The sequence below is a fragment of the Tupaia chinensis genome, unplaced genomic scaffold (genome assembly GCF_000334495.1).
Source record: "Tupaia chinensis unplaced genomic scaffold, TupChi_1.0 Scaffold144991_2, whole genome shotgun sequence".
Classification (NCBI taxonomy): domain Eukaryota; kingdom Metazoa; phylum Chordata; class Mammalia; order Scandentia; family Tupaiidae; genus Tupaia; species Tupaia belangeri.
The window spans coordinates 397,422-403,013 of record NW_006204851.1 but is presented as its reverse complement, the minus strand read 5'-3'; positions in this window follow the sequence as shown (position 1 = coordinate 403,013).

Below are 5,592 nucleotides of genomic sequence, written 5' to 3'. Positions count from 1 at the left end.
CTTACCTTTTCTCACCCCAGCCTCTGTTGGACAGAAGATGATTACTATGGGGGAACTCTGTGAATTTCAGACTGACCTCTGGATAATTCATTCCTCAGCATTTTCTGTGGCCTTGGTCAAGCTTGATTGCATGCTTCCCCTATGACTCTCCCACCTCTCCACCCTAACCTTCCCTTTGATCCAATATAGACATGGGTTAGAGGAAATTGAAGGGTAGGCTAATTTTGTATTCTGGCTCTACCTAGGTCACATTTTTTGTTATCTGATGGCTTGAGAAGAATATATACGAGGGAATAGAGCCTGTGAACCTGCCATTCATTGTCACTGCCCTCACCTTTTAACTATTTATCAGTGATACCTTAAGCTCTTGTCTTAATTGCCAGTTGGTAAATTTGCCTGAAGGAGATGGCAGTGTGGATATTCACACAACTCCCTAGCTACCTGATGTTGTGTTTCTTTGAGGAAGAATCCCAGATTTTTGTAGTCTAAGACAATGCCTTTTGCTTTTGAAAAGGCTGTCAGAGCAACACAAGATCGGACTTTGCTTCTAGTTGACTAAAGCTTGAAAAATTCTAGGCATTTGAAGGTTTTTCTGTCCAGCTGTCCTTACATCTTGCCCTTACATTTTTAGCTCCAGACATTTGATGGCTCAAGTCTTGTTTTTCTCTGAATTGCCCCTATTCCAAGCAGAGTTAGTTTTTTGCTTAGAACCGTCCTGCCTCTTGAACCTTTTTTATTTTTCTTTTTCTGTCCAGTTTTACTTTCTTTTAATTAAACGTTTTCTCTGGTATTTTGTTCTATGGAGGAAAAGTGACTCTTACCAGGTGCAATGGTCTGAAAGTTTGTGCCCCCCCCCAAATTCACTTGTTGAACCCTAATCCCCAAAGTAATGGTATTATAAAATAGGGTCTTGAGGACATAAATAGATCACAAAGGCTATGCCCTCATGAATGAGATTAGTGCCCTTTTGAAAGAGGCACAAGGGAGCTCGTTCGTTCTTTGTATCCTGTAAGGACACAAGGGAGAAAAGTTCTGTCTATAAGGAACAGACTTTCACCAAACACTCAATCTTCTGGTACCTTAATTTTAGACACTCCAGGTTCCATAACTGTGAGAAATAAATTTCTGTTGTTTATAGATTACACAGTTTATGGTATTTGATTGTAGCAGCTTGAAAAGTGTAAGATACCAGCTATTTATCTAGGTATTTTTAGGCAGAACATTTCATTTGACTTAGGTGTACCTTTTTTTTTTTTGATAACAAACTTCCCTAGTCACTTATCTATAAATTCCTGAACTACAGGATGTTTATCAACTAGAATTACTGGAAATTGATTTTTCTTGTTGCCAAGGATATCTTGAATTTACTTGAGAAATCTTTTGAACAATTCCCCAGTGCTTGCTTAATTGTCTATGATGTCTCATCTACTCACCTGCACCTAGGGGCCAGATTTAACGACTTTACCCACATTGAGAATAACTCTTCCTGTGGACTTGGAATTTTTTTCCCTGCTAATCTGGTTCCTGGTGGTATAGGATAGATCAGCATTTTTTGTTAATTCATCTATCAACCCCAAGAATTTCAGAAATAACAAAGATGGACATGGTGTGCAAGCTAATTGTATCTGGAAATGATTAACCTTTTCTGTGGTTCTGGAGTCAACCCTTGTTGATGGTATCATTTCTGCTCCATACTAGTAGTGTCTTGGGCAAGTAAACCAGTCTTCCAATGAAGATTAAAATGCATATGAAAACACCTAATAATACTTCACTCATAGTATGTTCTCACTGAATGTTAACTCTTACTCTCCTCTTTAATTTCCCTGAACCACTTGATTGAATAAGACATGATCTCTCATAGTGTACCCATCAGCACCAAAATCTTACATTTCCCAGGTATGCAATCTTTTTAAGAACCACCTGCTAAATTATAGTAAGTTATGATACTTAGAGTATCTCTACTTGTTACAGATGTCTAATGAAGGAAATTAACAGTTAGTAGGGATCTACCTAGTAGAGATCTCATTGGCCAAAAATGGTGGTAAAAATGATACTTTTCCTGATAGGCTGTTATAATAGCTGGCATTTTCCAGGCCCTTTCTAATGGATAGTGTCCTTGGGTCTCTTCAGCAGGTCACTTAAGCAGGCAGATATCTTATATCTCCATGTCTGAGGATGAAGAGACTTGGATGACTCCTTCATAATCTTCTGACTAGTGGATAGTGTAGCTGAGCCATGGGCCTTTGTCTTCTGGCATCTTGCCCTTCCCGACTTATTTCAGCACTTTACCCACTCTTATACCATATTGGTTTTGAACTCTGAAATTCTGGAACATGAATATTATCCCATGCTAGAAGTCTAAGGAGAAAATATTTTGTAGGTTTCCTGTAATTTTATCCCTGAGATGCATAGCTCCCTAAGAGATAGCTCTAAAATGTGGGAGTTTTAAACTCTGCCAGAGGGCCACAAGAGAAAAATGCCTTTGAGTGCTGTAGTCTTACACTTAAAGTTCCAAACCAGGTAGTGATAGCTATTGTGAATAACATAAAAGCACTTTTAGAGTTTTGTTCAACTCATGTGTTAACTGTTAACAGTCAACTGTTAACTAAATTGTAACAGTTATCAGTGACCCCTGGTAGGTCATTTTAAAAATTACTTATTGGGAAGATGGCCTCAGGAAAGGTACATTGTCTCTGACAGCCCTTGGTAGTTCTTACCTTCTTTTCCATTATTTGGATTAAGACCTTGCCTTCTTGTATAGTTGTGGGCAATCCTGATCCAGTTGGAGTGGAAGGGCATGGCCAAACAGACATATTATTGCAGAGGAAAGCTGTTAAGAATGAGACACTTTTGGAGAAAGTTTCACAACAAACTTTTGGAGTTGTGTTTGTCTTTTATTCTTTAAATATAATGTCTTGCTTTATGGTGTGTTACATCAAATACATTGAAATTGATGTATTTAAAAGTATTTAACATACTATGTTTAACAACAGATAAAAACAGCCTCCTCAGATGCTTCTAGTTTTGTTGTAAGACCTTAGAGTAAGTATTTTTTGACATAAGTGTTTTAAAAGTTGAGAAGAACAGGAAGTCTGTAAGTTGGAAAGAAGCCATTACCATGAGGCAAATATACTTGAGTTTAATTTTTAAACTATAACTGCCGTTTGACCTTAAATTAAGACAGTCTGTTTCCATTGTAGTGTTTTACTGGTTAAACAATGAGAACATTTAAAGCAGCTGACACCAATTAAAATGATTCATAAATGCTAGTTGTAAATAAACATTCTTGAAGTTTTAACACAATAAAGTCAATCTTTTTAGTGGCACTATCTTTCTGGAAAGCAATTTGTAAAACACATCAAAAACCTTAAAAAATGTTTATGCACTTTGATCTGGTAATTCTGTTTCTTAAAAGTCTGTCTTTAGAAAATCTGAAATCTGGATAAACTTTAATGTACAGAGATGTTGCACATTTTAACAAGAAGGAAGTGATTACTGAAATTATGGTATGCCCATATGATGAAATATCATGGAGCCATTAAAATATTTTTGAAGAATATTAACCATATAGGAAAATGTTGATACAATTCAGTTGAAAAACAGACTCTGTAACAATATAGAGTATGATATTAACTATATGAAACTATTTCTGTAGAAAGAGTATCAGGAGAGCTGGCCTTGTAGCTAGTAGTTAAGGAAGCCAGGTCCTACATGGCTGGCCAACTTGAAAAACATACCAGATATGTGTTCAAGTGTACCCCAAATCCCCACAGGATGGAGAGATGGAGAAGGGATTATGGTGTGACCATGTCCCATGGAGGGGTGCTTTCTCTCTCTGTGTGTGTTTCTGTCTCTGTCTCTCTCTGACAAGCACTTGTAACTCTCTGACAATTATTTAAAAAGAAAAAGACTATCAGGAAATGTAAATTTTCATTTTGGTGGGTTAATACATTATGTATGACTTTCATTTTCTTCTGTTTTTTTTTTTTTCTAAAATGTTCTTTAATGGTAAATATGTATTATTAAATTTATAGTAAACAAAAATGTTATGTAAGCATTTCGATAATTTCTTGTAATGGAATACTTTATATTCATTTCCAGTCCTTTTATCTTTATTTATTTATTTTAATTTGACCAGAGAGGGACAAAGAGAGAGAGAGAGAGAGTGAGAAAGCAAGTCGCCAGGTCTGGGATTGGAACCGTGGTCGGCCATGTGGGAATCCAGCGCCCCTAACCACCACGTCACCTGCTGGCCCCTCCAGCCCTTTATATTATCACATTTTTTCCAGAGTTGTATCTTTAGAACATTTATTCTTTCTAGTGATTTTTTTTTGTTTTTAATCTTCTGATGTTTAACTGTATGATAGTCACAGTGTCAACAATTTTATCTACACTTGCTCTATTTTCTAGGTTTTCTTTTTTTAAAAAAAGTTATTTATTTAATTCCATTTGTTAATATTATTCTTTTAACTTGACCAGATAGAGACAGAGAAAGGGAGAGTAAGGAAGCAAGTCGCCAGGTCTGGGACTTGAACCATTGTTGGCCATGTGGGGATCCAGCATCTTTAACCACCACATCATCTGCTGGCCCCTCTAGGTTTTCTTTAAAGCCATTAATTTAGTTTCATGTCAGAATAATATCTTTCAAGTGGTTTATATGAAACAATACACACATATTCATAAAGAATGTGGGCAAGAGGGCTGGTTCCATGGAGCTTGAGTGAAGCCAGGTCCCATGTGGAAACCATGGTTTGAATCCCTGTCCCCAGTCTGGACAGCCTGAAACATCAGGCATACTTGTTGAGCGCCCAGGATCCAACAATCTGGAGGACTGGAAGGGGATGACAGCATGACCAGATCATGTGGAGGATGTTTCTCTTTCTCTCTCTCTCTCTCACTGATTCTAACATATGTCCACGTGTGCTGTATCACAAATAAAGAAAAAGTGAAAAGGAAAAAAAAAGAATGTGGTAAAGAGAGTTGGCTCTAGAACCACAATACCTCAGTCCAAATCCTGGCCTGGCCACTTAGGAGCTATATGACTACTGACAGGTTAATTGTTCTCTCCTATCTTCAGCTTCCCTGTCTTTAATATGGGGGTTAATAATAGTTTCTTTTCCTTAGGGTTGTTAGAATTTGAAAGAGTTATTACATGTAAACATTTGTTTTATTTTTAAAGAATTTAATTTTATTATATTTTATTTTTATTATATTAAATTTTTAAAATTTAATTTTATTATTATTATTTATTTAATTTCACCAGAGAAGGGCAGAGAGAGAGAGAGAAAGTGAGAAAGCAAGCTGCTAGGTCCAATACTCAAACCACAGTCAGCCATGTGGGAGTCCAGCTCCTTAACCATCATGCCACCTGCCAGCCCCATTGTCATTATTTTATAATTTGATCAGAGACAGACAGAGAGAGGGAGGGAAAGTGAGAAAGCAAGCTGCTAGGTTCGGGACTTAAACTGCAGTCAACCATGTGGGAGTCCAGCACCTTACAGCACAGATCTGCTGGCCCCAACATTTGTTTGTAAAAGCCCTGGTACACCATAAGTGTTTAATGTTAGCTATACATATGTACACATATATATT